We start from the raw sequence: 13,467 nt of genomic DNA, 5'->3' as shown, positions 1-13,467 counted from the left end.
TGGTTAACACAGTGAAACCCCATCTCTAATAAAAATACAAAATATTAGCCAGGCGTGGTGGCGGGCACCTGTAGTCCCGGCTACTTGGGAGGCTGAGGCAGGAGAATGGCATGAAGCCGGGAGGCAGAGCTTGCAGTGAGCTGAGATCACATCACTGCACTCTAGCCTGGGCAACAGAGTGAGACTCCGTCTCAAAAGTAAAAAAAAAGTTCCGACTGGAGATCAACACAGGAGGCCCTTCAGGTTCAGGACCCAGGCCAGGGGCTGGTCTACTGTCTGTGCCTCCCCCTCCCTCACCTGCCCCCACCCAACCACAGTTCCCAAGCCATCTTTGCACCTGTGGTCTTCCCAACCCTTTCTCATCCTCTGGGTCAGCTCCTTCTTAACCCTCAGTCCTCAGTATCATCTCTGCCTGCAATTACATTATGCACTTATTTGTTTTCTTGTTTATTTTTCCTCTCTTCCCCCAGACATAAGGTCTAGGTGCTCAGCACTAGTTGCCGTGTGATTCTTACCTAGAATCACATGGGATGCCTAGCGCCACTTGGCATCCCATAGGTGCTGGAGAGGTATTTGAAAGAATGCAGGGGCATTTGCTCCCTGTGTGCGGCCCTCCTTCCTTGCACGTGCTGTGCTGTGTTATCATCTGTTTGCTGGTCTGCTGTATCGCCTTTCCTACCTACCCTCCTTTTCCTGAGCTGTAATTATGGAGGAGAGAACCGTGTTTCTGATCTGTATCACAGGACTTTATGTAGACTAGCAATTAGAAAAATCAATTAGATGAATAAAATAAAATAATAAAATAACAAAATAAAAATAATATTCTCAGGAAGATACTTGAAACTCGCTCACCCTCAGTGTAAATGGCCGAAGGTTGCCAGGAGTATGACTCCATTCTCCCAGGGTGATGCAGTGGTCAAGGGTTCACAGTTGTATATTGGGGTTAAGGAAATACAGCTTTACCGATGGAATGCCAAGTGTCATTGAACTGGTGAGAGAGGTAATTTAGGGACAAGGGGTCCCAATTCTTCTAGGAAAGCTCAAGTTGCCTCTTAGATCTTCCAATACCACCTCCGCACTGTGGCTGTCAGAGTGAATCTGCTAAAGTGAAAATCTGATCATGCCCCCCTCACTCTCATCTCAGGTGTCTCCAGAGGTTCCTTAAAACCTCAGTATCAAGCTCAAATTCCTAAATTTGTTGTTAAAGCAACTCCCACCCACCTTCTGTACTGTTCCTTCTGCCTGGAGTACCCCCACTCCCACCCCATTGAATCTCAGTAACTCCTAGCTTGTTGTTCAAAACTCATTCCCATGGTTGCCTCTCCTAGGAAGTCTTCCTTGGAAGCCCAGTCTCATCTAGCTTCCCACCTGTGTGTTTTTCCACAGTTCTCTGTACAACCTCTACCCCTGGGTATATCCCTTGACCTAGGATCTTTGATATTTTTGTCTATCTTTCCTCTAGACTTCAGGGAACTTGGGGATGTGGCTGTGACTTTACCTCTCCCTCACCAAGCACAGGGCCAAACCATAGGGGGTACCTAATAACTAGTCCTGGAAAGCATGAATGCATCAGTGAAAGGACACCCCACTTGCAGCCTGATTATATTCTGTCTCGATTTATTTTCCGGTTGTTTCTTGGGCTAATCTGTTTTCTCTGATTGGATTATAAATTCTTCAAGGAGAGATATAGATAATATATATTCTTTTTAAAATCTTTAATTTTTAATTGTTTTTAATTAAAAACATTTTAATTGACACATAATATTTGTTCACATTTATGGGGTACATAGTGATTTTTTTGATATGTACAATGTCTAGTGACCGCATCAGGGCTATTAGCATATCCATCATCTTAAACATTTATCATTTCTTTGTGTTGGGAACCTTCAATATCCTTCTTCTAGCTATTTGAAACTATATACGCATATTATTGTTAACTATAGTCATCCTACAGTGCTATAGAACACTAGAATTTATTCCTCCTATCTAGCTGTAAATTTGTATCTTTTAATAAATCTTTCTCTATCCTCTCCTTTCCCTACCCTTCCCAAACTCTAGTATCCTCTGTTCTACTTTTTATTTCTATGAGATCAACTTTTTTTAGCTTCTGCATATGAGTGAGAACATGCAGTATTTCACTTTTTGTTTCTGGCTTATTTCACTTAATGTCCTCCAGGTCTATCTCTGTTGCCACGAATAACAGGATTTCATTCTTTTTTTTAAAAAATGGCTGAATAGTATTACGTTGTGTATACCACATATTCTTTCTCCATTCCTCTGATGTTGGACACCCAGGTTGATTCTATATCTTGGCTCTTGTGAATAGTGCTGCCAGAAACATGGGAGTGAAGATGTCTTTTTCATATACTGAGTTTCTTTTCTTTGGATAAATGGCCCCTACTGGGATTGCTGAATCATATAGTAGTTCTATTTGTAGTTTTCTTGAGGAACCTCTATATTCTTCTCTATAGTGGCTTCACTATATGTTATTTTTTTTTGTACCTTTGGTAATAGCTATTCTAACAAGGGTGAAATGATATCTCATTGTGGTTTTGATTTGCATTTCCCTCATGATTAGTGATGTCAAGCATTTGTTCATATAGCTGTTGGCCATTTGTATGTCTTTTTTTTTTTTTTTTTTGAGACAGAGTCTCGCTCTGTTGCTCAGGCTGGAGTGTAGTGGCCGGATCTCAGCTCACTGCAAGCTCTGCCTCCCGGGTTTACGCCATTCTCCTGCCTCAGCCCCCCCCCCCCCCGCCCCCACCCAGTAGCTGGGACTACAGGCGCCCGTCACCTTGCCCAGCTAGTTTTTTGTATTTTTTAGTAGAGATGGGATTTCACTGTGTTAGCCAGGATGGTCTCGATCTCCTGACCTCCTGATCCGCCTGTCTTGGCCTCCCAAAGTGCTGGGATTACAGGCTTGAGCCACCGCAGCCGGCTGTATGTCTTCTTTTGAGAAATATCTGTTCAGATCATTTGCCTATTTTAAATTGCATTGTTTGTTTTGTTGCTGTTGAGGTATTTGAGTTCCTTATATATTCTGGATATTAACCCCTTGTAGAGGATGAAAAGTTTGTAAATATTTACTCCCATTCTACAGGTTGTGTTTTCACTATGCTGATTACTTCCTTTGCTATGCAGAAGGTTTTTAGTTTGATATAATTTCCTTTCTTTATTTTTGCTTTTGTTGCCTGTGTTTTTGAGGTCTTACTCATTAAATCTTTCCCTAGATGTATGCCCTGATGTGTTTCCCCTATGTTTTCTTCTAGTGTTTTATAGCTTCGGGTTTTACATTTAGGTTAGATATTCTCATATAAAATGCCTTCTCTTTTTTGTCTTAGGCACCCTGTGATAAATTAGTATATATTCATTCATTAATTTGATTCCTAATCTTACTGATTTTAAAACAATTCCACATACAGCAACTTGGCATAAGGAGGATAAAGCTAGTTTGTTTTAGATATCCTCGGCACTGCCCCACATTGCTGCGTTATAGTGCATGCACAGATTGCTCACAGTGCTGCAGAGAGCACAGGAAACACATGTTATGTTCTCAGAGAACATAAACTCCATTCTCCATAAATACTGCTTAGCTGATAGTCATCAATCAGAAAATCGCTCTCATTCCTTGATGCTTTTTTCTTCACAACGTGTTTTCACATCCATGAGTGTGTCCTACCCTTATAGTATTTCTGGGAAGTGAGCAGAATAGAAATTATTTATCTGCATTTGACAAATGTATACAATGAAATACTGTGGAAGCAGTCTCTGAACTTTATGAGATGATCCCTGGCTTTCACTGGTTCTTTTCTTGACTCTCATATACCTCATATACGTTGTCTCAGGGGACTAGTATTTAGGGCCTTGGTAACAAGTCTTTCCCCAACAGATTCTCAAACAGGTAAGAATATATGGATCAGGAGCCATTGTGATTTGTATTCCCCATGAGATCGTGCAGTATACAGCCTGCACAAGGTTATGTGACAATCCCGTGTGAATGTTGGGGAAAAGGTAAGGAAGGGTTGGAACATGAAACCAGGATTGTTTCTGGGGAGCTTAAGGGCCTGTCTCAGCCACCTGCCACTTGTAACCAGGTTTGATTGGATGAAGATGAACCCCCAGCTGGCCCAGGTCAGTGGAACAGGGGCATCAACCTCAGCAGCAGCAGGTGGCCATGTAGCAGCAAGGAGGAATGGCAGAAGAAGCCTGCAGGAATCTCCATTGGGAGGATGCAGGGATTCAGGCTGAACTGAATTTCTCATTCCTTGGCACCTGCCAACTGCATGCCTGCCCCCAGCCAGGTAAGGTGATGCTCCAATTCAGTGGGCCCCAGAACCAGGGCCAGCTACAAGGCTTGAGTGGTTAGGAAGCCAGGGAGGTCAAATCAGGTTTCTGCCTAGAGGCTGCCAGAGAGCAGAACATTTCCTAATACATGACATGGGGAACTTGAGTGAGGTCAGTGGAACACCAGCTTATATCACACTTAGGTTGGGAAGAAGGACAGAATGCTTCGAGTTTTCTAAGTTATTCTCTATTAGAGTCCATGAGGCCATGTCCTCTTGCTCATTCTGGATGAAGATAGTCATTCTTCTACATGCCTTCTGTTCTCTGGAAAACCCAGTTATTTTCAGCTTCCCATGCTGTTTTTTTTTCCTCTACTCAATCCATCACATGGGAAAGGTCATATTGTGTCCTGGCAAGAGCACAGTTTCTGCACCAGATGGGGGTGGAACTGGGTGCCAGCTTTCTCACTAACAACAGGATGATTTTGGGCAAGTACATATTTTATTTCCTGTGCAAAATGAGGATGATGATGGCCTCCTTCTGGTATTGCTACAAGAATGACGGGGTGATATAAAAAGGGATGATACCCAATGCCTGGCTCACAGTAAGTCCTCAACTAATCATCAGGAAAATGCAGCATGATCTTTTTATTTTGGATCCCACCTGTGTGGAATACACATCGATTCAGGTTCATCCTGAAAACAACATATTTCAGAGAAAACAACATGAGTTCAAGATTTAGACATGAGATAGTAGTGGAAAATAGATACCTATGAGAGGCTGATTCAAGCATTTTAGAAACATTTGGAGAAATTAACACACCTATCTTCTATTAATTAATGTGCATCCTCTGAGGGCCTGGGCAAGTCTTCATTGTCGGTTTAGTTGTTTTGAGAAGCAACACAATTGCTTTTTAAAATACAATTATATAATTTAGATATCTATATATTCTCTGCATTCCCAATGCTCCCTAAATCCTCACCCCAACTCCTTCTCACTCCCCAGCTGTGTTTCCTTGCTGGCCTTGAACTCCTCAGCTGCTGAACTTTTCTCCTCCTCTCAGTACTTCAAAAATTTCCCTTAAAGGGCCACTTCAGATCAATGAAACAAAGCAAAGAGAGGGAAACATAGCATAAGATATTTCAAATTATTGGAGAGAAGTGGATTATTTAATAATTGGTACTGGGAAAACTATTTGAATAAAAACAAAGCTACATATTCTTCTCAATTCTTAATCCATATTGCAGATGGGCAATTACTTAAAGGTAAAAATTGAAACCATAGAAATACAAGAAGAAAACATGGGTGATATTTAAATGAGTCATGAAATGGAGATATTTCTAAGTTTGGGGGAAAAAAAACCCAGAAACCATAAAGTTTTGATAAATTTGACCTCTTAAAAATTTTGCTTTAAACTTGACTATTTAAAAGTTTAGGCCAGGTACGGTGGCTCGTGCCTGTAATCTCAACACTTTGGGAGGCCAAGACGGGTGGATCATTTGTGGTCAGGAGTTTGAGACCAGCCTGGCCAACATGATGAACCCCCATCCCTACTAAAAATACAAAAATTAGCTGGGCATGGTGCAGGGTGACTGTAATCCAAATTATTCAGGAGGCAGAGGCACAAGAATCGCTTGAACCCAGGAGGCAGAGGTTGCAGAGAGCTGAGATCACGCCACTGCACTCCAGCCCGAGTGACAGAGCAAGACTCCATCTCAAAAAAAAAAAAAAAAAAAAAAAAAGGTTATGCAAAAAAACCCAATTAAAGTTAAAAGGCAAATGACAAAGTGGGGGAAAACATTTGCAGCATGTATGGTAGATAAGGACTAGTTTCTTTTGTTTTACACACTAACATAATACAGGATAGTTCACAGAAAAGTAATAAAATTGACTGATAAATGTACTTAATGGTAATGAAAGAATTGTGTATTGAATGGACAATGAAATACCATGTTTCACCTATCAGACTGGCAAACATTTCAAAGATAGGTGAAAACCTTACAAGAGTAGGAAAAGGGACTCTTAACGATACAGGTGAATGTATCAACCAGTCATCTCTTTAGAAACAATTAGGCATAATCAATCAAGGTTGCAAATGTGTGTATCCCCTTACCCAGCAATTCTACTCCAAGGACTTGATTCTCTAGATGTTCTCACAGAAGTTGGCAAAAATATACATATTAAAATCTTACTTACAGTATTGTTTTGCTATAGTAGACAACTGTAAACAACCTGTATTATCATTAGCAGGGGATGGTTAAGTATTTAAATACCCATATAATTAGATAATTTGAATCTATAAAAAGATTAGAACATATATGTATGTGCTGATTTAGGAAGATTCTCAAGATAATATTGAATGGAAAAAACAAGGTATAGAATAGTCTATATAGTGAGATTTTACTTATGTTGAAAGAAAATGGGGCTATAAGCTTGTGTATGCATACATACTTTCTAGAAAGACTCAGAAGAAACAATGAAAGGTTGTTGTCTCTGGGGAGGTGTGATAGTTTAAATATTTCTACACAAGTATACTCCTTCCTTCTTTCAAAAGATGGAACTTTATTCTCCTGTGGACTGGCCTTATTGATTCACTTCTAATGAATGGAATATGGCAGAAATGACAGTGTGTAACATCTGAAATATATCATAAACATCAATGTGGCTTTCTCCTTGCTCTCTTTTGTTACTCTGGGGGAGGCCAGCTGACATGTCATGGGGACATTCAAACAGCACCGTGGACAGGCCCATGTGCTAAAGAACTGAGCCTTCTCACCAATAGCAGTGAGGGCCTGAGACCACCTGCCAATAGTCAGATGAATAAAACAACTTGGAAGCAGATCCTCCAGCTTCAGTCGTGCCTTCAGATGATCGCAGCCCTGAAGATGCTGACATCTTAGCTGCAACCTCATGAGAGACCCTGGGCCCAACCACTCAGCTAAGTTGCTCATGAATTACTCACTCACAGAATTATAAAATAAATGTTTGTTGATTTAAGCCATTAAGTTTTGGTTTCCTTGTAATTAGCAATAAATAACTAATATAGAAGTAGAAGTAGTGGTAGAGAAAAGAAAGGAAAGAAACTTTAAAAACATTTTCTAAAAAAGGAAAAACAGACATTTTTATTTTTATATTCCTTCATTTTTTAAAACAATTTTTTATTCCCACAGGTTATTGGGGAACCGGTGGTATTTGGTTACATGAGTAGGCTCTCTAGTCGTGATTTGCGAGATTTTGGTGCACCTATCACCTGAGAAGTATACAATGCATCCTATTTGCAGCCTTTTGTCCCTCACCTCCTTCCCACTCATTCCCCCTGAGTCCCCAAAGTTCATTGTGTAGTTATTATGTATTTGCATCCTCATAGCTTAGCTCTCCCTTATGAGTGAGAACATAAGATGTTTGGTTTCCCATTCCTGAGTTACTTCACTCAGAGTAATAGTCTCCAATCTCATCCAGGTTGCTGTGAATGCCATTAATTCATTCCTTTTTATGGCTGAGTAGTATTCCATCATATATATATACCACAGTTTCTTTATCCACTCGTTGATGGGTGTTTGGATTGGTTCCACGTTTTTGTAATTGCGAATTGTGCTGCTGTAAACATGCGTGTGGGAGTTATCTTTTTCGTATTGACTTCTTTTCCTCTGAGTAGATACCCAGTAGTGGGATTGCTGGCTCACATGGTAGTTCTACTTTTAGTTCTTTAAGGAATCACTACACTGTTTTTCGTGGTGGCTGTACTTACATTCCCAATTTGCAGTGTGGAAGTGTTCCCTCTTTGCTGCATCCACGCCAACATCTACTATGTTTTGATTATGGCCATTCTTGCAGGAGTAAGGTGGTATTGCATTGTGGTTTTGATTTGCATTTCCCTGATCATTAGTTATGTTGAGCATTTTTTCATGTTTTTTGGCCGTTTGTATATCTTGTTTTGAGAATTGTCTATTTATGTCTTTAGCCCACTTTTTGATGCGATTGTTTGTTTTTTTCTTGCTGATTTGTTTGAGTTTGTTGTAGATTCTGGGTATTAGTTCTTTGTCAGATGTATGGATTGTGAAGATTTTCTCTCACTCTGTGGGTTGTCTGCTTACTCTGCTGACGATTCCTTTTGCTGAAGCTCTTTAGTTTAATTAAGTCCAAGCTGTTTATCTCTTTATGCATTTACTTTTGGTTCTTGGTCATTAAATCCTTGCCTAAGCCAACGTCTAGATGGGTTTTTCCAATGGTATCTTCTAGAATTTTTATAGTTTCAAGTCTTAGGTTTAAGTCCTTAATCTATCTTGAGTGGATTTTTGTATAAGGTGAGAGATGAGGATCCAGTTTCATTCTCCTACATGTGGCTAGACAGTTATGCCAGCACCATTTTTGAAAAGGATGTCCTTTCTCCACTTTATGTTTTTGTTTGCTTTGTCGAGGATCACTTGGCTGTAAGTATTTGGCTTTATTTCTGGGTTCTCTATTCTGTTCCATTAGTCTATGTGCCTATTTTTGTGCTAGTACTATGCTGTTTTTGTGACTATGGCCTTATAGAATAGTTTGAAATCAGGTAATGTGATGCTTCTAGGTTTGTTCTTTTTGCTTAGTCTTGCCTTGGCTATGCGGGCTCTTTTTTGGTTCTATATGAATGTTAGAATTGCTTTTTCTAATTCTGTGAAGAATGATGGTAGTATTTTGATGGGAATTGTGTTGAATTTGTAGATTGCTTTTGGAAGTATGGTCATTTTCACAATATTGATTCTACCCATCCATGAGCATGGGATGTGTTTCCATTTGTTTGTGTCACTTATGGTTTCTTTCAGCAATGTTTTGTAGTTTTCCTTGTAGAGGTCTTTCACCTCCTTGGTTAGGTAGTTTCGTAAGTATTTTATTTTATTTTTTGAAGCTATTGTGAAAGGGGTTGAGTTCTTGATTTGATTCTCAGCTTGGTTGCTGTTGATGTATAGAAGAGCTACTAATTTGTATACATTAATTTTGAATCTGGAAACTGCTGAATTCTTTTATCAGCTCTAGGAGTTTTCTGGAGGAGTCATTAGGGTTTTCTAGGTAAATGATCATATCATCGGCAAAGTGACAGTTTGACTTCCTCCTTACTGATTTGGATGCCCTTTGTTTCTTTCTCCTGTCTGACTGCTCTTTCTAGGACTTCTAGTACTATGTTGAAGAGGAGTGGTGAGAGTGGGCATCCTTACCTTGTTCCAGTTCTCAGAGGGAATGCTTTCAACTTTTCCCAATTCAGTATTATATTGGCTGTGGGCTTGTCATAGATGGCCTTTATTACATTGAGGTATGTCCTTTGTATGCCAATATTGCTGAGAGTTTTAATTATAAAGAGACGCTGGATTTTGTCAAATGCTTTTTCTGCATCTATTGAGATGATTAAGTGTGTTTTGTTTTTAATTCTGTTTATGTGGTGTATCACATTTATTGACTTGCATATGTTAAACCATCCCTACATTCCTGCTATGAAACCCACTCAATCATGGATCATGGTGGATTATCTTTTTTTTAGACAGAGTCCCACTCTGTCACCTAGGCTGGAGTGCAGTGGCACTATTTCAGCTCACTGCAACCTCCGCCTCCTAGGTTCAAGTGATTCTCCTGCTTCAGCTTCCCGAGTAGCTGGGATTACAGGTGTGCGCCACAATGCCTGGCTAATTTTTGTATTTTTAGTAAAGACGGGGTTTCGCCATGTTGGCCAGGCTAGTCTCGAGCTCCTGACCTCAGGTGATCTGCCCATCTGGGTCTCCCAAAGTGTTGGGATTACATGCATGAGCTACCGAGCCCGGCCGGATTATCTTTTTGATATGTTGTTGGCTTTGGTTAGCTAGTATTTTGTTAAAGATTTAAGCATCCATGTTCATTGGGGATACTGGTCTGTAGTTTTCTTTTTTGGTTATATCCTTTCCTGGTTGTGGTATTAGGATGATCCTGGCTTCATAGAATGACTTAGGAAGGGTTCCCTCTTTCTCCATCTTGTGGAATAGTGTCAATAGGATTGGTACCAATTCTTTTTTAAATGTCTGGTAGAATTCTGCTGTGAATCCATCTGGTCCTGGCCTTTTTTTGTTGGTAATTTTTAAATTACCATTTCAATCTCACTGCCTGGTATTCATCTGTTCAGGATATCTAGTTCTTCCTGATTTAAGCTAGGAGAGTTGTATCTTTCTAAGAATTTATTCATCTCTTGTAGGTTTTCTAGTTTATGCACATAAAGATGTTCATAGTATCCTTGAATGGTCTTTTATATTTCTGTGGTTTCAGTTATCATATCTCCCATTTCATTCCTTATTGAGCTTATTTGGATTTTCTCCTTTTCTTGGTTAATTTTACTAATGGTCTATTAATTTTATTTATCATTTTAAAGAACCAGGCTTTTGGTTCATTTATCTTTTGTATTTTTTTTGTTTCAATTTCATTTGGTTCTGCTCTAATCTTGGTTATTTCCTTTCTTCTGTTGGGTTTGGGTTTGGTTTGTTCTTGTTTCTCTAATTCCTTGAGGTGTGACCTTAGATTATCTGTTTGTGCTCTTTCAGACCCTCTGATATAGACATTTAGGCTATGAACTTTCCTCTTAGCACCACCTTTGCTGTATCCCAGAGGTTTTGATAGGTTGTGTCACTATTGTCATTTAGTTCGAAGAATTTTTTTTTTTTTTTTAGTAAAAGTGTTTTTAAATTAAGGTTTGTATATTGTTTTTGTAGACATGCTATTGCACACTTAATAGACTACAATATAATGTAAACATAACCCTTATGCTTACTTGGAAACAAAAAAATTTGTGTGACTTGTTTTGTAATGATACTTCATTGCACTCATTTTTACTTGCTTTTTTTTTTTTCATTTTAAATACATTATTTTATTATTTTGTGCCCCCACCATAACGCATCTACACTTCTACAAATAGTGAACTTACTTGCTTAACTGGTTTTCTTTTTTTTTTTTTTTCCCGTGCCATGTTGGTGTGCTGCACCCATCAACTCGTCAGCACCCATCAATTCGTCATTTATATCAGGTATAACTCCCAATGCAATCCCTCCACCCTCCCCCCTCCCCATGATAGTCCCCGGTGTGTGATGTTCCCCTTCCCGAGTCCAAGTGATCTCATTGTTCAGTTCCCACCTATGAGTGAGAACATGCGGTGTTTGGTTTTCTCTTTTTGTGATAGTTTGCTAAGAATGATGGTTTCCAGCTGCATCCATGTCCCTACAAAGGACGCAAACTCATCCTTTTTTATGGCTGCATAGTATTCCATGGTGTATATGTGCCACATTTTCTTAATCCAGTCTGTCACAGATGGACATTTGGGTTGATTCCAAGTCTTTGCTATTGTGAATAGTGCCGCAATAAACATACGTGTGCATGTGTCTTTATAGCAGCATGATTTATAATCCTATGGGTATATACCCAGTAGTGGGATGGCTGGGTCATATGGTACATCTAGTTCTAGATCCTTGAGGAATTGCCATGCTGTTTTCCATAATGGTTGAACTAGTTTACAGTCCCACCAACAGTGTTAAAGTGTTTCTATTTCTCCACATCCTCTCCAGCACCTGTTGTTTCCTGACTTTTTAATGATTGCCATTCTAACTGGTGTGAGATGGTATCTCATTGTGGTTTTGATTTGCATTTCTCTGATGGCCAGTGATGATGAGCATTTTTTCATGTGTCTGTTGGCTGTATGAATGTCTTCTTTTGAGAAATGTCTGTTCATATCCTTTGCCCACTTTTTGATGGGGTTGTTTGTTTTTTTCTTGTATATTTGTTTGAGTTCTTTGTAGGTTCTGGATATTAGCCCTTTGTCAGATGAGTAGATTGCAAAAATTTTCTCCCATTCTGTAGGTTGCCTGTTCACTCTGATGGTAGTTTCTTTTGCTGTGCAGAAGCTCTTTAGTTTAATTAGATCCCATTTGTCAATTCTGGCTTTTGCTGCTGTTGCTTTTGGTGTTTTAGACATGAAGTCCTTGCCAATGCCTATGTCCTGAATGGTACTACCCAGGTTTTCTTCTAGGGTTTTTATGGTATTAGGTCTAACATTTAAGTCTCTAATCCATCTTGAATTAATTTTCGTATAAGGAGTAAGGAAAGGATCCAGTTTTAGCTTTCTACTTATGGATAGCCAATTTTCCCAGCACCATTTATTAAATAGGGAATCCTTTCCCCATTTCTTGTTTTTGTCAGCTTTGTCAAAGATCAGATGGCTGTAGATGTGTGGTATTATTTCTGAGGACTCTGTTCTGTTCCATTGGTCTATATCTCTGTTTTGGTACCAGTACCATGCTGTTTTGGTTACTGTAGCCTTGTAGTATAGTTTGAAGTCAGGTAGCGTGATGCCTCCAGCTTTGTTCTTTTGACTTAGGATTGTCTTGGCAATGCGGGCTCTTTTTTGGTTCCATATGAAGTTTAAAGCAGTTTTTTCCAATTCTGTGAAGAAACTCATTGGTAGCTTGATGGGGATGGCATTGAATCTATAAATTACCTTGGGCAGTATGGCCATTTTCACGATATTGATTCTTCCTATCCATGAGCATGGTATATTCTTTCATTTGTTTGTGTCCTCTTTTATTTCACTGAGCAGTGGTTTGTAGTTCTCCTTGAAGAGGTCCTTTACATCCCTTGTAAGTTGGATTCCTAGGTATTTTATTCTCTTTGAGGCAATTGTGAATGGAAGTTCATTCATGATTTGGCTCTCTGTTTGTCTGTTACTGGTGTATAAGAATGCTTGTGATTTTTGCACATTAATTTTGTATCCTGAGACTTTGCTGAAATTGCTTATCAGCTTAAGGAGATTTTGGGCTGAGACAATGGGGTTTTCTAAATATACAATCATGTCATCTGCAAACAGGGACAATTTGACTTCTTCTTTTCCTAACTGAATACCCTTGATTTCTTTCTCTTGCCTGATTGCCCTAGCCAGAACTTCCAACACTATGTTGAATAGGAGTGGTGAGAGAGGGCATCCCTGTCTTGTGCCAGTTTTCAAAGGGAATTTTTCCAGTTTTTTTCCCATTCAGTATGATATTGGCTGTGGGTTTGTCATAAATAGCTCTTATTATTTTGAGGTACGTTCCATCAATACCGAATTTATTGAGCGTTTTTGGCATGAAGGGCTGTTGAATTTTGTCAAAAGCCTTTTCTGCATCTATTGAGCTAATCATGTGGTTCTTGTCTTTGGTTCTGTTT

Source organism: Rhinopithecus roxellana, chromosome 21 (genome assembly GCF_007565055.1).
Source record: "Rhinopithecus roxellana isolate Shanxi Qingling chromosome 21, ASM756505v1, whole genome shotgun sequence".
NCBI lineage: Eukaryota > Metazoa > Chordata > Mammalia > Primates > Cercopithecidae > Rhinopithecus > Rhinopithecus roxellana.
Note: the sequence above shows the minus strand (reverse complement) of the source record.